Source organism: Musca autumnalis, unplaced genomic scaffold (genome assembly GCF_047663935.1).
Source record: "Musca autumnalis isolate F117 unplaced genomic scaffold, ASM4766393v1 scaffold_1, whole genome shotgun sequence".
Classification (NCBI taxonomy): Eukaryota; Metazoa; Arthropoda; class Insecta; order Diptera; family Muscidae; genus Musca; species Musca autumnalis.
The window spans coordinates 31,629,747-31,653,939 of NW_027411644.1; the positions used below are offsets into that span (position 1 = coordinate 31,629,747).

The 24,193-nt window shown below is 35.6% G+C and overlaps 5 non-coding genes across 5 annotated transcripts; 3 read left to right on the forward strand and 2 right to left on the reverse strand.

The window, feature by feature from the left end:
• Positions 1-428: 428 nt before the first annotated feature.
• On the reverse strand, positions 429-500 carry TRNAP-UGG (transfer RNA proline (anticodon UGG)). The gene has a single exon. It is a non-coding gene; the product is annotated as a tRNA-Pro (tRNA).
• Positions 501-953: 453 nt separating this feature from the next.
• On the forward strand, positions 954-1,026 carry TRNAA-AGC (transfer RNA alanine (anticodon AGC)). The gene has a single exon. It is a non-coding gene; the product is annotated as a tRNA-Ala (tRNA).
• Positions 1,027-6,010: 4,984 nt separating this feature from the next.
• Positions 6,011-6,083, forward strand: TRNAA-AGC (transfer RNA alanine (anticodon AGC)). Its single transcript has one exon. It is a non-coding gene; the product is annotated as a tRNA-Ala (tRNA).
• An 8,257-nt stretch (positions 6,084-14,340) lies between these two features.
• TRNAP-UGG (transfer RNA proline (anticodon UGG)) lies at positions 14,341-14,412 on the reverse strand. Its single transcript has one exon. It is a non-coding gene; the product is annotated as a tRNA-Pro (tRNA).
• Positions 14,413-14,609: 197 nt separating this feature from the next.
• TRNAA-AGC (transfer RNA alanine (anticodon AGC)) lies at positions 14,610-14,682 on the forward strand. The gene has a single exon. It is a non-coding gene; the product is annotated as a tRNA-Ala (tRNA).
• Positions 14,683-24,193: the final 9,511 nt, after the last annotated feature.

Here is a 24,193-nt window from a genome sequence, read left to right on the forward strand (position 1 = left end):
GAGAAAAGAATAAGGATAAACAAATCGATTCATTATTTAAATGATTTGCAGTAGCTCGGATTTTTTTATTATATTTTTCCTTTTGCTACTGAACGGATTTTAAAATGCAATACTTTTAAATTTAGAGGGTCTAAAAATATATATTCTACAACAAAAGAAAGGTACAGTCCAATATGGTCTGTTTTTGTATTGAAAACTCTTGCCCAACTTTGTTATAACAAGAACAGTTATTGTTACTGCTTATTTCAATAAAAAATAAGAATTAATCAGGATATGTGGCGGCATCTGAAACGAAACTCCGCCTTTCCGAAAGTAAGTGAATTTTAACTTCCTTCCACTTTAAAATAATTGTTTTATTAGATTTTTTAACTGAGATTAAGCTGAATTATTATTTTGTTTTTAATTTATAAAAATTCAAAATATTTAACGGGCTCAACCGGGATTTGAACCCGGGACCTCTCGCACCCAAAGCGAGAATCATACCCCTAGACCATTGAGCCGCATGGCAACCCTGCTCAAGTAATTAAATAAGAAAATGATGTTTTCAAAATTTCCATAGTTGCCTTTCACTTGTTTAAAAATATTCTTTCCATTTGTCTATACTGATGTATCCAACAGATTTTTCTTAATAAAAAATAACCGTTTATTTTATTCTCATGAATATACCCACTCGTAATTGATTGATGATGTCTAAAGTGTTAAAAATTATGTATATTTGGTCACCTTGAAGACTCATAACTAGTCTCGAATACATTTTAAATTAATGTTTTGTATTCACGTTGCATTTTCTTGATTGATTACTGACCCAAATTAAAAAAAAAAAAAGTTGTGTCTATTAACCAACATTGTGGCTCATTAATATTCAATACAAAATGCATTTTAAGACTCATAAATATATGATTTCCCTTTCATTTGGAATTCTCGGGAAATGTGTGGTAACCCTGTTTTCACGTGGGGATGTAGCTCAGATGGTAGAGCGCTCGCTTAGCATGTGAGAGGTACGGGGATCGATGCCCCGCATCTCCAAAATGTGTTTTTTACATATTTTGATTTTTACATTTGATTTACATAGAAATCTAAAGTTGACCGAAGTTTTCGATGTTTGTAAATAAATAAGAAACATATAATATACCTTCAGTGTTTAATTCAACTCTTAAGAATTTTGAACAAGTATACAAACCCTTCAGAAGGCAACGGGAAACCACTGAAGTACTATCCCTAGAAAACCATACAATCATGAATACAAACAAAAACAAACGGCCCTTAGTCTCCGGCATCACAAGGGTGCTAAGAATCCCCGGAGGTAAAACAAAATAAAAACTTAACATCGGTACATGGAATGTACGCAGTCTTTACGAAGCTGGAAAACTAGCTAATACTCTAAACGAAATGAATAGACTTCACATTGATATACTTGGTATAAGCGAAACGTGGTGGCCAGATTGTGGAGAATTTATATCGCAAAACTCGAAAATGTTTTACTCAGGCAATCTCAACAAAACGCATAGGAATGGGGTTGGAATAATTGCAACAGACCGTCGTCGGACAAAAGCAATGAAGAAATAGAGGCGTTCTACAATGAAATCCAAGAATTACTACACCTGACAAAACAACATGAAATAACCATCATCCAAGGTGACTTTAACGCTAAAGTAGGAAAAGAGGCAGTAACAGGAGTTACTGGACAATATGGATTGGGAGAAAGAAATGAGAAAGGTGACAGACTCATACAGTTCTGCCAAGAATACCAGATGAAGATAACAAACACCATGTTCTGTCTATAGACAGCTAGAAGACTCTACACCTGGAAATCCCCCCAGGATAGCATTGGAAACATAATAAGAAACCAAATCGATTTCATTCTGGTTAACAAAAGTTACTCCACTCCAGTATCGAAAGTATCTACATATCCAGGAGCAGACGTACCATCTGACCACAATCTCCTTATGGCCAATATATACAACAAAATTAGGGCTCCGCTGAAGAAAAAACATCATCGAAAACTTGACCTTGGCAAACTTGACGATCCAGCCACTAAAGTACATGTAAAAAGTCTTATTAATTCGGAACTAAATGACATCCATAGGGAAAATGTGGAAAATATATGGGATAAAATCAAAAATACTATACATAACATCGGAAAAAATACTCTGGGAAATTTCGTAAGACCAAAAACAAAAGACTGGATGACAACTGAAATTCAGGAACTATTAAACGAAAGACGGCAATATAAAAACTCGAACTATGACAAGTATTGGGAATTGAACCGAGAAATTCAAATACAAATTCGAGCTGCAAAAAATAAACATTTAAATAACCAATGCCAGGAAATAGAAAAATTGCAAAGCTTGCACGACGATTTTAATTTGCACAAAAAACTGAAAGAGACAGCAGGAATATATCACAGAACAATTTCGCCAATTCTTTACAACAACAAAAAAGAGGCAGTGTTTGAAGAATCAGAGAAGAAAGTAATTTGGAAGGAGTATATCCAACATCTATTTACTGATAATAACAGAACATGTTTTAATGACCATACACCAGAACCGTTGACTGGATCAAGTATTACGAAGATGGAGGTTGAAAGTGCTATAACATCACTGAAAAATAGGAAAGCAACGGGACCAGACGAAATTCCCGCTGAATTGCTAAAAATGATTGACGAAAATAACATTGATCTCTTGAAAAGTTTGATGAACCACATATACAATACAGGCTTTTACCCACAAGACTGGCTAAAATCAAAGTTTATAGCGATTCCTAAAAAAAGTCACGCCAAACAGTGTAGCGACTACCGCCTTATCAGTTTAATGAGCCACTCCAGGAACATATTTCTACGAATTATTCACAAAAGAATATATCAAAAATGCGAACAAGCTATGGGATCAAATCAATTTGGCTTTAAGGAAGGGCTGGAAACGAGAGAAGCTCTACTTTGTGTCCAGGTCCTAATACAAAAATGCCGAGATGTTCACAAGGACATTTTCTTGTGCTTCATAGATTATGAGAAAGCATTTGACACAGTGCAACAAGACAAGTTAATGGAAATACTTGTGTCTATCGGAATTGATGATAAAGAAATCCGGTGCATTAGAAACTTATACTGGCAGCAAACTGCACAGATAAATGTCAATGGAAGTCTGACAGATGAGATATCAATATCGAGAGGAGTCAGACAAGGATGTATTTTATCTCCACTCCTATTTAATATATACTCAGAGAGAATTTTCCAAGAATCCACTACAAATATCCGGGAAGGAATACTAATAAATGGCACCTTTATAAACAACATTAGATATGCAGATGATACTACTATAATCGCTGATAGCATATCAGGACTCCAAAAATTAGTAACCCAACTCACCTTATGTAGCGAATCATATGGACTAAAAACACTGTGCAACAAAATTCAATTTTTTTCAAAATGATGGGAAAAATCGATTAGATTATGAAAGTAGAGCTAAAATATGAGACACGTGTATCGGCGTTTTAAAAGTTTACGTCGGAAAGTAACCAAAATAGGCGGGGCAAGTTCCGCCCATTTTTAATTTTTTCGAAATATTCGAGTTAAGATATCTTTGAATCCTTGCATTTCAGGTATATAGTGTCTTTGGAAACTTTACAGAAGAGTACGTGGGCAATATTTTTGTTAAAAATTTTAACCCTCATGCGGTTCATCAAAGGGGTCTTTTTTGTCCTTTTTTCAAAAATCTTTCAAAAACTCCTTAAAAATGTGATTGTATCAAATCCAAATATTCTACAAAATTGTTCGCCATAAAATTTTACTATAGGTCTTAGAATACACCAAATCTGTAACTCTTGTTTAATCGCCAGGAATCACTAAAAACGAAAAACACGTTTTAGGGTTAAAGTCGGACTTCATCTGAGTTTATTCAAAATTGTCCAACAAAACATAATTTTAGAGGGATGACGTCAAAGACAAAAATATTCTCCTTCAAATTTTACTATAGGTCACCAAAGAAATGAAATGCCTATTTACATTATATATCATAAAAATATCAGTATCAATTTTGCTGAAAAAACATGAAAATATTTCCCAATATTTTTGATGAAAAATTGTTCCTTCTTTTTTCGAGTTTATACATTAAAGTAATATGAAACTTGGTTATAGGTGAAAAGTGTCAAAAGATGAAAAATTCTACACAAAATTTCACTATGAGTTTCAGAATAAACCATATATCTAGCTATGCTATTTCCTTACAAAAATTAGATTCCAAATTTATATATATATGGATGAAATTATATGTTTTAATTTTTGACTGTTAATTTTACATAATTCCATACTGGATCAAAATCTAGCAAAATCCTTTACTTTTTGGGAATATTGTTAAAGAAAGAAATGTTCCAAATGAAATTTCATTATGGGTCTCTGAATAAAAGAAATCTGTAACTATAGTATATAACATTCTTAGCAGCACTTGTTTTTGATATATATGTTTTAGGGCCATATTTCCCAATTTTCATACAGTTTCTCGTTAAGATTGGATACTGTAAATATCATATTGATGGTTTTTCGTTGTGAATTCATACAGAAGATGTTGTGCGTTCCATTCATAATATTTTTGAAATATTTGTGGTGCATATATATTTGGAATATAAAAAACCCACATTGGACCTGCCCAAATTGCGTATTTTTAATATTTTCAACTTAAATTCCGTAGTTAGGATAAGCCATTGGTTACTTATATTGCATGCGAAAATACATTAGAGGTCTACGGCTATGGTGCAGTGAAAATATAGGTGTCATATGGGCTCTCACATGCACAATTTGGTGTGGTCCAAAAAAACTACAATGATGGGGCTAACTCCTACTTTGGTGGCATTTACGGAATTAATACTAACAAAACAAAGCTAATGATTGTTAGTAAGAAAAATCAACATAATGAAGCTAAATTAAAAATAAATAATGCATATGTCGAGAGACTACAGACCTTCAAATACCTGGGTGTACTTATTAATGACCAATGGGATTGCTCGAAGGAAATACGATGTCGGATAGAGATGGCAAGAGATGCATTTTTTAAATATAAGAAAATCCTTGTCAATCATGATATAAACATCGAAACAAAAGCAAAATATAGATTATTGCAAAAAATCCTGAAAGCAACAGTTGAAGGTCGGCGTACCAGAGGCCGAAAAGAGATGACCTGGCTAAAGAACATAGAAGAATGGACAAAATATAATAATTCGGCAAACCTTCTAAATGCGGCAAGAAATAGAAACACTTTTGAGATAATTGTTAATAATTTATAAATATATAGTACTAAATAATATCAAATTTAATATGTATATAAATAAGTAAATGAAATGTACCTCGATATAATTGTATGGTCGCTTACATTCGAAAATCGAATTAGCAAATAAAGAAGAAGAAGATACAAATTGGTACAAATAAATTGTTAGAGTTGGGAATTTCAAATTTTTTCTAAGAAAATTTGGTTACGAATCGTCTTTGAGAAGCATTTGATAAATTCTAATTTGCAAAAGGAATGGACCAATATCATTATTTATTAATCAAATATTTCTCTAAGACGATTCGAAACCAAATTGACCGAGGTCACATTGAGAAAATATTTGACAAAAAGAGACAAATAGGTATTTGTTTGCCACAATCTGACCACCATGAATTTTTCAAAGGCAAAAAACGAAACAGGTGATAGATAGTGGGGAGTAAAAATATTGAAAAATTATGAAATTCAAAATTGTTTGGTCAAATGTGGGAAAACAAATTCGGATGAAATTTTGTCTAATGTGACCTTACCTTAAGAGCAGCCAAGATCACCCATATACGTTAACGTGACTGCAACAACAAAATATGTTCTCTTTATTCTCATCTGTCGTGGTTTAGCAAAGGAAAGACTCGCTCAGAGAGACTGATGCACAAAATATTTTGAGCACCACCGCTTAAGAGAAACAGACTATTACATTTATAGAGAAAAATTTGTGGGTGCCAGCGACGAGGGGCAAAATTGTCAACACTTTTTCATCAGGGGATGTAGCTCAGATGGTAGAGCGCTCGCTTAGCATGTGAGAGGTACGGGGATCGATGCCCCGCATCTCCAATTGAAATTTTTTGTGTACTATAGAAGAGGGCATAGCACTTTAAATGTTAAAAGGTCAACAAACTTCCTTTTAAGTCATCTGACTCTTATTCTTAAAGCAAACTAGTAAGAATAGAAAACTATCGAACGATTGTAATAATTATTAATCGATAGACAGCTTGCGTATTCCTAGTCCTGTCCGTCCATTTGTCGGGCTGACTTTTGCGCAACGATAACTCTCCAACGGGTCGGTCAATCGATTTGGTCTAAACTTGTTGCATCGTAATATATTGTCCAAACTTAGATAAAGTTCAAAGATGACCATGTCGATCATGCGCACCATAACTCTCTAAGAGAATAACCTATTTGGTCCAAACTTTGCACATAGTAATATTTCTTCCAGACATGGATAAGGTTCTAATATGGTCTATACCGGTACACTCCACTATGGGCCCAATGACAAGTTTTTGAGGCAACAAGTCAATGGAAGCTGCTTGGCCTTTCAAATTTCGTCCGATGTTTATAATGAGAATAAAAATACATCTGCAAAATTTGGAAGGCATCGGTTCAGATATAGATATAGCTTCCATATATATGTTTCAACCGATTTTATCCGAATTTATATTTAAGCAGCAATAAGGTCACAATTTGCATCCGATCGCTTTAAAATTTGATATGGTAAATCCTGTTCAATTTAGAATCACGTCCGGAAAATTTGGTTCTGATCGGTTCAGTTATATATATCTACATATATATATATAGAAAATTATTCAGGTCTGCCATGATGTTCGAAATATAAATCCTCTGAAATGGCTGGACGGAATTTGATAAAACTTTGACTGTAGGCTCTTTAGGTATTAGAATAGATCGTAAGGTAGTTTTTATACCGGAAAATGGAGGGGGCGGGGGACCTCCCCCTCAACGGGTTTTAGCCAAACGCGAAATCTCAGAGATTATTAGACGTATTGGTATAGAATACAATAGTAATTGTGACCTTCATCATTAATTGATGATTTGGAAGTAGAATACCGCGATCTCGTCCGATTTTTGAATAATCTATAATTACAGGTTAAAATTTTTAAATTTAGTAGGTGTTTGTAGTCCCACTTATTAAATTAAGAGATCTTGAACATAAATGATTTCAATGCTTGGTATAACTTGATTTAGATAACTATCGAATTTGGCGACTTGTGTCATATTGACAAGTTTCACTCTCAGCCCAGCCCAATACTTAAAAATATCCAAATTTTTGTATGTGTCACACTATCTATCAATAGGTTTCTATAAGTTTACGCGGCCATACGTGGATAAATTTGTCTACACCTGCAGTACTCACTATTATCTTCTACCACATACAGCTGTGTTCAAAATAATAGGAGTGTTCATTCACACCAAGGAAATGGTCGAATAAACATGGTTAAACTTCTCCATTTTGGCATATTTTGTATTTATTTAACATAGTTGACATCCCAACGGTCAACTCATTAGCAGAAATGTGGCAATTCGTTTTAAATTATTTACTGTTTACACCAACATTATAAATCGCCTTCAAGTTTGTTGTTCAAAAAAATAGGAGTGCGAAAGAGAAAGGCCAATAAAAATATTTTTAGTTGAGTTTAAGATCAAAATTGTATATATTTAAGTTGACAGTAGTGAATCTAATAGATTTTATGAGATTTGGTGGCTGTTGGAAAACAAAAGTCCTTTGGAGGTAGCCTAAAAATAGATGATTGTCCTTGCAGCGATTTTTTCCATAAATTGAGCACTTATTGGGTAACTCAATGAATTTTGTAGACAAAACTTTAGTAATTAGAGTTTTTTGATGCTCTGGCTGTTATCTCGAACAATATATAATGATCGGAATCTCGGAAATTTGTGTATTTTGATCCTTGAGCCAATTTAAAGCCGGTTTCCATTACCTCTTTAAGTAAGGATCTGCCAAAAAAAACGTATCTATAAGACATTACTTCCTCGATCAAGTAATGTTTTGAGGTCCTCAGCATCTTAACTGCACGCAGAATTCATTGTTTTGTTAATTTTTGAATAATTGAATGATTAGCACATATGAGACATTTTTCAAAACGCTTTGTTGAGAAGGAAACTTAAGAGACAAACTTTTGAAGTTGACCTAAGATTATGTTTATTAGGTTTTGCATCGTATAATAAACAGTTTTTTTTTAATGGAACTAACTTAAATGAAGTATTTTTGAGTGAAAAACTTAAGTTTATATTGAAAAATATATTACGGCATATACACGCAGAGAAAAAAATATGTTTGATTCAACAATATTCCAAGAGCAAAATATGTTTTGTTAACATATTGTTGGATTCCTTATGTAGTGTTGTGAATCCAACAATCGTTTTTGTTAAATCCAAAAATAGTTTGTGTCAACTGAACAATATTTCTCTCTTTTCTTCGAAATTTTTTTTCTCTTCTCTCGCTATTCGATGCCGTGTTGAAAAAAGAATTTTGGTGAGTTGTGGTGTTTGTATGACATGCTGCCTTTATCTTTGTTTTTGTGTGTATGTATACCAACAATGAGACTCTTGTTTTTATTTGTTTCTGTTTTGTTTCATTCTTCTTCTTTATTTCATTCTTCTTTCCTTTTCATGTTTGTTATGGTGTTTAATTATTCCTATGTAGTGGTGGCTGCTTGTGGCTTTTTGTTGTCTTTGTTGTCAGCTAAAGTAGCAAACCACCCTGTCGGACTTTTATTAACCAGTTGATAAAATGATTGATAATAGATCGATAATTTTTAAACTGACTAAAAACTGGCTAAAAAGTTATCTAGAGATGAACCACTTTGAACAGAAAAAAATTTCGGCAATTGTCCATGTCTAGATAACTTTTCGACCAATATAAAGTTAGTCGAAAAGTTATCTAGAGATTAACCACTCTGAAAACAGAAACATGTACCGTCTGCAAAGTATTTGTGTTTGTCGAAGAAATAAGGCACAAATGTATAAATAATTCGCACTTGCTTTTTCTTAATATTCTTCGTATAAATGCAGCATCCAGTTATAGAATACAGTGTTGATGGACTGAACATATTCGTACATATTACTCATATTATTCTGGAATTAAAAAGGAACACAAAGGAAATATACAAATTTGCCCCTCCTTCTCTCTAACAAAAGAGAGAGAGAGACAAAGAGAGGGAGAGAGAGAATATGAAAAGTCAAAAATAAAAAACACACAGAAACAAAAATTGTTTTTTTCACATTATGTTTTAAACTGACTAAAAACAGGCAAAAAAAGTTAGTTTATTATCAGTCGAAAAGTTATCTGGCGTTGGACAATACTGACTACTCAGGCGCTCATCGCCTTGTAAAATTAGTCAGTTGGCATAAGGCAAAATTATCGATAAAATGCCACTTATGTTTAAAAAAAAGCTAGCTTTATGTGAGCTTTAAATCGGCCACAGTCCCTACAGGGCATGTATTGCGTTCGTCAATGCTCGTAATATTATACGCGATATTTATATCAAAGTTGTGTGGAAAGTGTATATGAGAAGTATATACACTCAAATCAAAAAATTTAGTATCTGGTTTTCAGGGCTGATAATATGTTTTGTAAAAAATGTAGATTATGATTGTTCCTACAATCGGTATTGCTAACGATTTTTACAATATTGCGGAAATTCGAAAGTTGTTTTTGTTTTCTATGTTCGGAACAAAATATGGTATTTTTGGATTTGGATTGCAATGTTTGTACAAAACAAACACATTTTTGGAACCAAAATAGATATTATTGTTCCAACAAAACCGAAAAATATTTTTTCTCTGCGTGCATGAAGCGTTGTCAGGTTGAAATATTTTTCTTATTAAGTAATCCAAAGTGTCAAGAATCTGATCCCGTTACTACTTTATTCAAATATATGACTTGAAAAATAGACTTTTTGCCTCAGAAACATGCCATTGGGCCTATAGTGCACTCCATCATTCCATTTAATGGTTAAAAAAGGTTCAACACAAACCACTTTCAAAGGATGTAATATATGTGGAATAAAGTTATATATAATATAAAATGATATGATAATCACATTAGTGAGAAACAAACGTTTATGTCATTTTGGTTATGTCGTCAGGCCCCAAAGTTTGTTTTCAGTTGTATATCTGTATATCACTATGCAACACTGAAAATGCAAACAACTTCTAGTATGCATTTTTTGAAATACATATTTAGACTACAAAAACCCTAGTAGGGTTTTGTCCTGTCAGATCCAGCTCGGATTTTATGTCCTCATCTAAAACGGGCTAAATCTACACTTTTATGCATTTATCAGGTCTTTATCTCAGAAACGAATAGGAATTTGGTCTTCCTGTCTTTAGCAATATTGTAGCCCTAAACTAGTAGAACTTATCTTTTGAAAAAACCCCATAAGAAAAACTCCATCTAGGGCATCAAAATCTATAAAATATAGAAAATTTTACATAATTGCTGAAATTCTGGTCAGTGTCGGCTAGACTATTGAGAGTTGAACCAAGTAACCTTTTGCAAAAATCTTCCAAATAAAGTTCTCAACATTCATTCTGAAACTCTAAAATGCTTACTTCATGTTGTTTCAGCGGTATTTTGCATCAAACACAGTTTACACCACACGTATTTCAAACACAGTTTACACCAACAGTTTATTCTCGCATTTCGGATTTCACTACATTATTGACATTTTTATTAAATCGTCGGCATTTTACAACAATGACATGTTCTGAAGAGTTGTGTATTACATTCCAGAGAATATTTTTCCAAAAGAAAATATTCAGAAAAAATTAAAGGTTTTGGAGATACGGTTCGAAATGTGTAAAAATTGTGGAATTTTTGCATATATTTTGAAATTTGAGGCAATAAATGTAGTTTTTCGAGTTCATTATTTCTCCAAATATTTTATTCTTGTCCTTATCTACAAATTTTCTTCAAAGGTCAGAAGAAGATTCGCATTGATTTCAGAGATATAGCCACGAATTTCTTTAAAAACTCAATATTTGACCATGTTTAGATCACTGCCGACCGAGAAGAGAGCACGCAAAATTCTGAATATTGGCATATTTTAACAGTTGTTAGTAAGGTTGTGCAAAACAAAAACAAATCAAAACATTTGTGTGCTCTTTCGTTGCGTTCGGGTCTTGTGTGTGTGAATTGCCGAAAAACTTCGTAACTTCAACAATACCAAAGAACGGCATTGGTTTAGATGGGGCCTATAAAATACGAGCTGGATCTGACACAACAAAACCCAACTAGGATTTCTTGTCGTTTGGGTCTGTACTTTCAAAAAATCCTCAGTTCGAATTGTTTGCACAAGATCACCTAAAAAATGTTGCACAGTGTATTACAGTGAAAATTGTCACAAGTGCTGATTAACGAAAAGCTTTTTGTGCGGAAGATTTTTTATCGAATCACTTTATAATTAAGATTTTATGTAATCATTAGCAGACCCCGGTCCGCGTTGCTGGCCCGTCGTAATGAGTTTTAATGAAAACTTTTTATCGACTTTATGATTGACAATTCAAAAATAGGTATTTTCTACCTCACTTATTCGGTCCATTGTCAAAACGAGAAGGATTTTAAATTTATCAACAGATTTACATAGATTGGTAAAAATGAAAATCAAAATATGATACTCGGATATGAGGTTGTAAAAAAGTCATAACCCTAACGTACACTCCTTGTATTTACTGCGATATATTTGTAACCCTACGATGTCTGGTGATCACTATTGAAAGGAGTTACTGACATTAGTTCAAACTTTGCACACCGTAATACTGTTCTTAGACTTAATTCATGTTCGAAGATGGAATATATCGGAGAATGGTTCAACATTTTTAAGTGCCGTTCATGATTTGTTTTGGCATTTCTACCGAAGGTACATCTGGTTTTCCTATGATGGACCAGCCCATGCTACCTGACAGAATGGCCCCCGGCACCACCTCTGACTACATCGGTGGTCAGTGTTGATTGGGTCATTTAGTAAAACAATTAGGCCCCCTGTTTATGATGCTTAAAACACCTTATAAAGGTCTTCTGTACATAAAACAAGTAAAAAGTATCAGTCGGCTTTTTCCAAAAAAAAAAAACTTATGTATTCAGGGGTTTTTCAAAAAGTTGGGCGTATCGACAAAAGTATAATTATGATTAAAGCTCAAGAATTTGCGGGGATAACGATAGATAGGCCTTTTTTATCACACTAGCCTACTAAAAACATAATATCGCTGTAAACAGGGCCATTAGGAAAACCTTCGGTAAAAATGTCCAAAGGATCCTCGAACAGACCCTTAACCACAAAAAATGTTGAATATTTGTGTGGGTGGTACCACAAGGATTGGACAGATAGGCCCCAAATTTGAACATAAACTAAGTTTCGACAATCGCGCGTACCATTTTAGCGAATATTTTCGAACTTTTGTGGGGGAGGTACCGGAAGGAGTGGACCTATGTGCACCACCGAATTTCATCTAATATTCGAAGAAATATTACAATATCCAAAGTGTGGACGAACGCAGTATTCGGTTCGAGCTCTCCAGCCACTAAATACACTGCCGCTCACTTGAATAGAACCCCCCTGCAAAATTTTATTCAACCTCCATATTTTTTCGAATTATACAAGATATGAAGTTTTTAACTTTTATTATATTTTGCTTCATGTGTTTGGAGTAAACTTAGTCATTCATTTGCATTCTAATCCAATTTATACAAGAATTATAAAAGAAAAACAAAATAAAGTCAAAAATTGGAGTAAAGCATTTGGCTCATTTGAATAGAACCCCCATTTAAAACTTGCGAATACAGAAAGATTGTATTAGAATATCGATGCATATTCACTCTATATTGAAAACGAAGTACTTTCAATACAGGTAAAAGTATATCCCTCCTTATTAAGGATACACCCGTATAAACTGCTTTGGCAAGGATTCTTTAAATAATCAGGTGTAATGCCTAACAAAGCTTGCTGTTTTCTGTCAACAAGTTTATTTTTGGAAGCGTACTGTCTCCTAGAGTCGCGTATTTTACGTATACGTCATTCCCATACAGTTTAGAGAATATTTACCACTGTAGAATATGGCGGCCCCTCCAGGATATCCGCATGAAAGTACTTCGTTTTCAATATAGAGTGAATATGCATCGATATTCTAATACAATCTTTCTGTATTCGCAAGTTCTAAATGGGGTTCTATTCAAATGAGCCAAATTTTTTACTCCAATTTTTGACTTTATTTTGTTTTTCTTGTATAATTCTTGTATAAATTGGGTTAGAATGCAAATGAATGACTAAGTTTACTCCAAACACATGAAGCAAAATATAATAAATGTTAAAAACTTCATATCTTGTAGAATTCGGAAAAAAATGGAGGTTGAATAAAATGTTGCAGGGGGGTTCTATTCAAGTGAGCGGCAGTGTATTTAGTGGCTGGAGAGCTCGAACCGAATACTACGTTCGTCCACACTTTGGATATTGTACCTTTTTGTACCTTTCAGGCTATTTTCTCAGGAAGTATGGACTTGCCCCTGATGAAACTTATAGCGTCGTATGGGGGGCAGTGAATACAAGTTGCTACAAGAAAAATCAAAGCGATTCGACAGCAGGTCCTAAACTGAACTTTTCCGAAATTTTGTGCGGGAGGTACACGAATGAGTGGACCGATCGATCCTATATTGGAACCTCATCTAAATCTGGTAGAAATTTCGCGATGTGCTAAGTATGGACCAAGTCGTTTAATTCCTTCAAGAGTTATAATACGCACAATTTTCGGAACTTTTCCCAAGTTTTGTGGGGGAGGTACCGAAAGGAGTGGACCGACATAACCCATCTTCGAACTTAAACTAAGTTTGGACAAAATATTATAAAAGCCAAATTTTAGACCGAATTGGTTGTTTCGTTCGAGTGTTATCGTGACAGGTGTAAGCACCTTTCATTTAAATTTAGTTAAGGCGCAACGTGAGAAAGGTCTTTATATAGTCTTAAAAGATCTTCTATGCATTCGATGGACAGAAAAAATCAATCTTATGTGTAAAATGTTATCTAATCTTAAATAAACACGCTTAAAAATAAATAAATCGCTTAAAAATAAATAAGGTGACTTTATAAAGAAACCTCACCCAAAAAAAGCATTGAAAGTATTTTGGTAATTATTAAGTAAAGGTTCATGCATTCATGTGGGTTTTATTTACCTGGCGGCCTTCTTTATTACCTCTATGCGTTACAAACATTTGACCAAAAATTATTACAATATTACAATAACCCACATATCACAACATAATATTGTAACGGAAAAAAATATCAACGGGCTCAACCGGGATTTGAACCCGGGACCTCTCGCACCCAAAGCGAGAATCATACCCCTAGACCATTGAGCCGCCTGAAAGCGCCATCTATCGTTCCAAAGAGAAAACTAAACGAATAATTTTCAAAACAAACGTGAAAAATCAATGAGTCACACCAACAGTCACTACAACACAATTTCTGTTGGCCTGGCCAACAACAAGTTTTATGCAAGAGATCGTTCACTCTTAACAACTAAACAAAACTAACATTAGTGAATGTACCGTTATCTGGGGATGTAGCTCAGATGGTAGAGCGCTCGCTTAGCATGTGAGAGGTACGGGGATCGATGCCCCGCATCTCCAAATAATTTTTTTTTTGTTTTTTGACTAAAGTTATATTTTTAATTTTGTAAGAATTTTTAAATATAAATACAATAATACAAATTTTGTAATAACAATATTTGGTTTCTTTATTATATAGAAATATTTTAACGGACCCTTAAAAATGCCTTTAAATATTATTTATATTTTTTTTATTTTAAGATAAAACAAAATTTCCCCATAATTTTTTTAAGTGCTCTAAAATTACCAAAAGTTGTTTTGTTTTTAATTAATTATTATATATTTGAAATATTATTATAAAACAAAATAAAATTAAATAATTAAGGTTAGTTGTCATTTTAGAATAAAATTCTTACTTCACTAACCTTGAAAATCTTTCTTCCCTTTTTCCCAATGTTACATCTTGCGTTCGCACCTTTTTTTGGCAACATATCCTTTTTGGACATAAATTATGTGTATCCCGCATAACCTGGTTGGTAGGTGACAAAAATCACACACCAAATGCCACCCAAAACCCCTGTGGAATGTTAACATATTCCACTTGTTTTCATTCGTTCGCTCACCAGCTCATCTCCATACCTATCCCTTTTTGTTCCTGGTGATGCTTGCTTTTTGTTGTCGTCGTTGACATCCTTCCGGTATTTTAGTGCAAAAAAACGTGCCAATAAATTTTTGCACGTTTTACTGTGATATTTCTTTTTTTGCTCACCACGGCCTGTTTAAACATGTCTCAACAATATAATTTCAAAAAACGTACGCAAAGTGTCACAATGATAATAATGAGGGTGGCATGACGACTACCGTGAAGAGGTAGATATCGACCCATATATTCTTATATGAACTTGCTGTCATTTGCCATTTAAAGTGCAGTAGCTCGCTGTAGAGATAGCTAGGTGCGGCGGCTTCCTGTCTAAAAGGTATTCATGGTGAAATCTTGAAAAATGATTGGTTGGCTTAAACAAAGAAGACCTGGCCAGACCATCATAAATTCGTGTGCCAAAAATATTCCCATAATGAACGTGTTTTGCATATATTTATGATATTGCGTTTGCTGTGGCGTCAAGATTGGTTTCTGTGGATGGGATCAGGGCTAATTTTTTCTACTCTTTGCATTTGTGCTCAGGATGTTAGATTTTATTTATCCTGTATTTGTATATCATATCAGCATTTGCCGGAAAGCTGTTAAAAGTTCCTCTCAGCCAAAGGTGTACTACGCCACTGATTTCAACTGAATATATTTAACATTAATTTGATTTATTTATTTAGGTAAATAAACAAGAAATTGAATTAAAGCATAAACGAGCGAAGATATGAGCATGTGGGGTAAGATGTAGAGGTATTGGAATGATTTCAGTATCATACTGATATATTAAAACGCTTAATTTACTAACGGACTGCAGTCTTATATGTGTTTATGAGTCTTCCTCCAGAAAGGGATTATGGAAGCACCTATTCTGAAATAAAAGGTCTATAGAAGCACCCTTTCTTTCAGAAATTGACTATAGAAGCAGCCGTTCTTTCAAAAAGGGACTATAGAAGCAGCCTTTCTTTCAGAAAGGGACTATAGAATCAGCCTTTCTTTCAGAAAGGGACTATAGAAGCAGACTTTCTTTCAGAAAGGGACTATAGAAGCAGCCTTTCTTTCAGGAAGGGACTATAGAAGCAGCCTTTCTTTCAGAAAGGGACTTAGATGCTGCCTTTCTTTCAGAAAGGGACTATAGAAGCAGCCTTTCTTTCAGAAAGGGACTATAGAAGCAGCCTTTCTTTCAGGAAGGGACTATAGAAGCAGACTTTCTTTCAGGAAGAGACTATAGAAGCAGCCTTTCTTTCAGAAATGGACTATAGAAGCAGCCTTTCTTTCAGGAAGGGACTATAGAAGCAGCCTTTCTTTAAAAAAGGGACTATAGAAGCAGCCTTTCTTTCAGAAAGGGACTATAGAAGCAGCCTTTCTTTCAGGAAGGGACTATAGAAGCACCCTTTCTTTCAGAAGGGGACTATAGAAGCACCCTTTCTTTAAGAAAGGGACTATAGAAGCAGCCTTTCTTTAAAAAAGGGACTATAGAAGCAGCCTTTCTTTCAGGAAGGGACTATAGAAGCAGCCTTTCTTTAAAAAAGGGACTATAGAAGCAGACTTTCTTTCAGAAAGGGACTATAGAAGCAGCCTTTCATTCAGAAAGGGACTATAGAAGCACCCTTTCTTTAAGAAAGGGACTATAGAAGCACCCTTTCTTTAAGAAAGGGACTATAGAATCACCCTTTCTTTAAAAAAGGGACTATAGAAGCACCCTTTCTTTAAGAAAGGGACTATAGAAGCACCCTTTCTTTAAGAAAGGGACTATAGAAGCACCCTTTCTTTAAGAAAGGGACTATAGAAGCACACTTTTTTCCAGGAAGGGTCTATAGAATCACCTTTTTTCAGAAAAGGTGTATAGATGCACACTTTCTGAAAGAAAGGGTCTATAGAAGCACCCTTTCTGAAAGAGATGATGTATAGAAGCACACTTTCTGAAAGAAAGGGTTCATAGAAGCACCCTTTCTGAAAGAAAGGGTCTATAGAAGCACACCTTCTGAATGAAAGGGTCTATAGAAGCACCCTTTCTTTAAGAAAGGGTCTATAGAAGCACCCTTTCTTTAAGAAAGGGTCTATGGAAGCACCCTTTCTGAAAGAAAGGGTCTATAGAAGCACCCTTTCTGAAAGAAAGGGTCTATAAAAGCACCCTTTCTGAAAGAAAGGGTCTATAAAAGCACCCTTTCTGAAAGAAAGGGTCTATAAAAGCACCCTTTCTGAAAGAAAGGGTCTATAAAAGCACCCGTTCTGAAAGAAAGGGTCTATAAAAGCACCCTTTCTTTAAGAAAGGGACTATAGAAGCACCCTTTTTTCCAGGAAGGGTCTATAGAATCACCTTTTTTCAGAAAAGGTGTATAGATGCACCCTTTCTGAAAGAGATGGTGTATAGAAGCACACTTTCTGAAAGAAAGGGTTCATAGAAGCACCCTTTCTGAAAGAAAGGGTCTATAGAAGCACACCTTCTGAATGAAAGGGTCTATAGAAGCACCCTTTCTTTAAGAAAGGGTCTATAGAAGCACCCATTCTGAAAGAAAGGGTCTATAAAAGCACCCATTCTGAAAGAAAGGGTCTATAAAAGCACCCATTCTGAAAGAAAGGGTCTATAAAAGCACCCATTCTGAAAGAAAGGGTCTATAAAAGCACCCATTCTGAAAGAAGGGGTCTATAAAAGCACCCTTTCTGAAAGAAAGGGTCTATAAAAGCACCCTTTCTGAAAGAAAGGGTCTATAAAAGCACCCTTTCTGAAAGAAAGGGACTATAGAAGCACCCTTTCTTTCAGAAAGGGACTATAGAAGCACCCTTTCTTTAAGAAAGGGACTATAGAAGCACCCTTTCTTTCAGAAAGGGACTATAGAAGCACCCTTTCTTTCAGAAAGGGACTATAGAAGCACCCTTTCTTTAAGAAAGGGACTATAGAAGCACCCTTTCTTTAAGAAAGGGACTATAGAAGCAGCCTTTCTTTAAGAAAGGGACTATAGAAGCACCCTTTCTTTAAGAAAGGGACTATAGAAGCACCCTTTCTTTAAGAAAGGGACTATAGAAGCACCCTTTCTTTAAAAAAGGGACTATAGAAGCACCCTTTCTTTAAGAAAGGGACTATAGAAGCACCCTTTCTTTAAGAATGGGACTATAGAAGCACCCTTTTTTCCAGGAAGGGTCTATAGAATCACCTTTTTTCAGAAAAGGTGTATAGATGCACACTTTCTGAAAGAAAGGGTCTATAGAAGCACCCTTTCTGAAAGAGATGGTGTATAGAAGCACACTTTCTGAAAGAAAGGGTTCATAGAAGCACCCTTTCTGAAAGAAAGGGTCTATAGAAGCACACCTTCTGAATGAAAGGGTCTATAGAAGCACCCTTTCTTTAAGAAAGGGTCTATAGAAGCACCCATTCTGAAAGAAAGGGTCTATAAAAGCACCCATTCTGAAAGAAAGGGTCTATAAAAGCACCCATTCTGAAAGAAAGGGTCTATAAAAGCACCCATTCTGAAAGAAAGGGTCTATAAAAGCACCCATTCTGAAAGAAAGGGTCTATAAAAGCACCCATTCTGAAAGAAAGGGTCTATAAAAGCACCCATTCTGAAAGAAAGGGTCTATAAAAGCACCCATTCTGAAAGAAAGGGTCTATAAAAGCACCCATTCTGAAAGAAAGGGTCTATAAAAGCACCCATTCTGAAAGAAAGGGTCTATAAAAGCACCCATTCTGAAAGAAAGGGTCTATAAAAGCACCCATTCTGAAAGAAAGGGTCTATAAAAGCACCCATTCTGAAAGAAAGGGTCTATAAAAGCACCCATTCTGAAAGAAAGGGTCTATAAAAGCACCCATTCTGAAAGAAAGGGTCTATAAAAGCACCCATTCTGAAAGAAAGGGTCTATAAAAGCACCCATTCTGAAAGAAAGGGTCTATAAAAGCACCCATTCTGAAAGAAAGGGTCTATAAAAGCACCCATTCTGAAAGAAAGGGTCTATAAAAGCACCCATTCTGAAAGAAAGGGTCTATAAAAGCACCCATTCTGAAAGAAAGGGTCTATAAAAGCACCCATTCTGAAAGAAAGGGTCTATAAAAGCACCCATTCTGAAAGAAAGGGTCTATAAAAGCACCCATTCTGAAAGAAAGGGTCTATAAAAGCACCCATTCTGAAAGAAGGGGTCTATAAAAGCACCCTTTCTGAAAGAAAGGGTCTATAAAAGCACCCTTTCTGAAAGAAAGGGTCTATAAAAGCACCCTTTCTGAAAGAAAGGGACTATAGAATCACCCTTTCTTAAAAAAGGGACTATAGAAGCACCCTTTCTTTAAGAAAGGGACTATAGAAGCACCCTTTCTCTAAAAAAGGGACTATAGAAGCACCCTTTCTTTAAGAAAGGGACTATAGAAGCACCCTTTCTTTAAGAAAGGGACTATAGAAGCACCCTTTCTTTAAGAAAGGGACTATAGAAGCACCCTTTCTCTAAAAAAGGGACTATAGAAGCACCCTTTCTTTAAGAAAGGGACTATAGAAGCACCCTTTCTTTCAGAAAGGGACTATAGAAGCAGCCTTTCATTCAGAAAGGGACTATAGAAGCACCCTTTCTTTAAGAAAGGGACTATAGAAGCAGCCTTTCTTTAAGAAAGGGACTATAGAATCACCCTTTCTTTAAAAAAGGGACTATAGAAGCACCCTTTCTTTAAGAAAGGGACTATAGAAGCACCCTTTCTTTAAGAAAGGGACTATAGAAGCACACTTTTTTCCAGGAAGGGTCTATAGAATCACCTTTTTTCAGAAAAGGTGTATAGATGCACACTTTCTGAAAGAAAGGGTCTATAGAAGCACCCTTTCTGAAAGAGATGATGTATAGAAGCACACTTTCTGAAAGAAAGGGTTCATAGAAGCACCCTTTCTGAAAGAAAGGGTCTATAGAAGCACACCTTCTGAATGAAAGGGTCTATAGAAGCACCCTTTCTTTAAGAAAGGGTCTATAGAAGCACCCTTTCTTTAAGAAAGGGTCTATGGAAGCACCCTTTCTGAAAGAAAGGGTCTATAGAAGCACCCTTTCTGAAAGAAAGGGTCTATAAAAGCACCCTTTCTGAAAGAAAGGGTCTATAAAAGCACCCTTTCTGAAAGAAAGGGTCTATAAAAGCACCCTTTCTGAAAGAAAGGGTCTATAAAAGCACCCGTTCTGAAAGAAAGGGTCTATAAAAGCACCCTTTCTTTAAGAAAGGGACTATAGAAGCACCCTTTTTTCCAGGAAGGGTCTATAGAATCACCTTTTTTCAGAAAAGGTGTATAGATGCACCCTTTCTGAAAGAGATGGTGTATAGAAGCACACTTTCTGAAAGAAAGGGTTCATAGAAGCACCCTTTCTGAAAGAAAGGGTCTATAGAAGCACACCTTCTGAATGAAAGGGTCTATAGAAGCACCCTTTCTTTAAGAAAGGGTCTATAGAAGCACCCTTTCTTTAAGAAAGGGTCTATAGAAGCACCCTTTCTTTAAGAAAGGGTCTATAGAAGCACCCTTTCTTTAAGAAAGGGTCTATAGAAGCACCCTTTCTTTAAGAAAGGGTCTATAGAAGCACCCTTTCTTTAAGAAAGGGTCTATAGAAGCACCCTTTCTTTAAGAAAGGGTCTATAAAAGAAAGGGCTGAAAGAAAGGGTCTATAAAAGCACCCATTCTGAAAGAAAGGGTCTATAAAAGCACCCATTCTGAAAGAAAGGGTCTATAAAAGCACCCATTCTGAAAGAAAGGGTCTATAAAAGCACCCATTCTGAAAGAAAGGGTCTATAAAAGCACCCATTCTGAAAGAAAGGGTCTATAAAAGTACCCATTCTGAAAGAAAGGGTCTATAAAAGTACCCATTCTGAAAGAAAGGGTCTATAAAAGCACCCATTCTGAAAGAAAGGGTCTATAAAAGCACCCATTCTGAAAGAAAGGGTCTATAAAAGCACCCATTCTGAAAGAAAGGGTCTATAAAAGCACCCATTCTGAAAGAAAGGGTCTATAAAAGCACCCATTCTGAAAGAAAGGGTCTATAAAAGCACCCATTCTGAAAGAAAGGGTCTATAAAAGCACCCATTCTGAAAGAAAGGGTCTATAAAAGCACCCATTCTGAAAGAAAGGGTCTATAAAAGCACCCATTCTGAAAGAAAGGGTCTATAAAAGCACCCATTCTGAAAGAAAGGGTCTATAAAAGCACCCATTCTGAAAGAAAGGGTCTATAAAAGCACCCATTCTGAAAGAAGGGGTCTATAAAAGCACCCTTTCTGAAAGAAAGGGTCTATAAAAGCACCCTTTCTGAAAGAAAGGGTCTATAAAAGCACCCTTTCTGAAAGAAAGGGACTATAGAAGCACCCTTTCTTTCAGAAAGGGACTATAGAAGCACCCTTTCTTTAAGAAAGGGACTATAGAAGCACCCTTTCTTTCAGAAAGGGACTATAGAAGCACCCTTTCTTTCAGAAAGGGACTATAGAAGCACCCTTTCTTTAAGAAAGGGACTATAGAAGCACCCTTTCTTTAAGAAAGGGACTATAGAAGCACCCTTTCTTTAAGAAAGGGACTATAGAAGCACCCTTTCTTTAAGAAAGGGACTATAGAAGCACCCTTTCTTTAAGAAAGGGACTATAGAAGCACCCTTTCTTTAAAAAAGGGACTATAGAAGCACCCTTTCTTTAAGAAAGGGACTATAGAAGCACCCTTTCTTTAAGAAAGGGACTATAGAAGCACCCTTTTTTCCAGGAAGGGTCTATAGAATCACCTTTTTTCAGAAAAGGTGTATAGATGCACACTTTCTGAAAGAAAGGGTCTATAGAAGCACCCTTTCTGAAAGAGATGGTGTATAGAAGCACACTTTCTGAAAGAAAGGGTTCATAGAAGCACCCTTTCTGAAAGAAAGGGTCTATAGAAGCACACCTTCTGAATGAAAGGGTCTATAGAAGCACCCTTTCTTTAAGAAAGGGTCTATAGAAGCACCCATTCTGAAAGAAAGGGTCTATAAAAGCACCCATTCTGAAAGAAAGGGTCTATAAAAGCACCCATTCTGAAAGAAAGGGTCTATAAAAGCACCCATTCTGAAAGAAAGGGTCTATAAAAGCACCCATTCTGAAAGAAAGGGTCTATAAAAGCACCCATTCTGAAAGAAAGGGTCTATAAAAGCACCCATTCTGAAAGAAAGGGTCTATAAAAGCACCCATTCTGAAAGAAAGGGTCTATAAAAGCACCCATTCTGAAAGAAAGGGTCTATAAAAGCACCCATTCTGAAAGAAAGGGTCTATAAAAGCACCCATTCTGAAAGAAAGGGTCTATAAAAGCACCCATTCTGAAAGAAAGGGTCTATAAAAGCACCCATTCTGAAAGAAAGGGTCTATAAAAGCACCCATTCTGAAAGAAAGGGTCTATAAAAGCACCCATTCTGAAAGAAAGGGTCTATAAAAGCACCCATTCTGAAAGAAAGGGTCTATAAAAGCACCCATTCTGAAAGAAAGGGTCTATAAAAGCACCCATTCTGAAAGAAAGGGTCTATAAAAGCACCCATTCTGAAAGAAAGGGTCTATAAAAGCACCCATTCTGAAAGAAAGGGTCTATAAAAGCACCCATTCTGAAAGAAAGGGTCTATAAAAGCACCCATTCTGAAAGAAAGGGTCTATAAAAGCACCCATTCTGAAAGAAGGGGTCTATAAAAGCACCCTTTCTGAAAGAAAGGGTCTATAAAAGCACCCTTTCTGAAAGAAAGGGTCTATAAAAGCACCCTTTCTGAAAGAAAGGGACTATAGAATCACCCTTTCTTAAAAAAGGGACTATAGAAGCACCCTTTCTTTAAGAAAGGGACTATAGAAGCACCCTTTCTCTAAAAAAGGGACTATAGAAGCACCCTTTCTTTAAGAAAGGGACTATAGAAGCACCCTTTCTTTAAGAAAGGGACTATAGAAGCACCCTTTCTTTAAGAAAGGGACTATAGAAGCACCCTTTCTTTAAGAAAGGGACTATAGAAGCACCCTTTCTTTAAGAAAGGGACTATAGAAGCACCCTTTCTTTAAGAAAGGGACTATAGAAGCACCCTTTCTTTAAAAAAGGGACTATAGAAGCACCCTTTCTTTAAGAAAGGGACTATAGAAGCACCCTTTTTTCCAGGAAGGGTCTATAGAATCACCTTTTTTCAGAAAAGGTGTATAGATGCACACTTTCTGAAAGAAAGGGTCTATAGAAGCACCCTTTCTGAAAGAGATGGTGTATAGAAGCACACTTTCTGAAAGAAAGGGTTCATAGAAGCACCCTTTCTGAAAGAAAGGGTCTATAGAAGCACACCTTCTGAATGAAAGGGTCTATAGAAGCACCCTTTCTTTAAGAAAGGGTCTATAGAAGCACCCTTTCATTAAGAAAGGGTCTATGGAAGCACCCTTACTGAAAGAAAGGTTCTATAGAAGCACCCTTTCTGAAAGAAAGGGTCTATAAAAGCACCCTTTCTGAAAGAAAGGGTCTATAAAAGCACCCTTTCTGAAAGAAAGGGTCTATAAAAGCACCCTTTCTGAAAGAAAGGGTCTATAAAAGCACCCTTTCTGAAAGAAAGGGTCTATAAAAGCACCCTTTCTGAAAGAAAGGGTCTATAAAAGCACCCTTTCTGAAAGAAAGGGTCTATAAAAGCACCCTTTCTTTAAGGAAGGGACTATAGAAGCACCCTTTTTTCCAGGAAGGGTCTATAGAATCACCTTTTTTCAGAAAAGGTGTATAGATGCACACTTTCTGAAAGAAAGGGTCTATAGAAGCACCCTTTCTGAAAGAGATGGTGTATAGAAGCACACTTTCTGAAAGAAAGGGTTCATAGAAGCACCCTTTCTGAAAGAAAGGGTCTATAGAAGCACACCTTCTGAATGAAAGGGTCTATAGAAGCACCCTTTCTTTAAGAAAGGGTCTATAGAAGCACCCTTTCTTTAAGAAAGGGTCTACGGAAGCACCCTTTCTGAAAGAAAGGGTCTATAGAAGCACCCTTTCTGAAAGA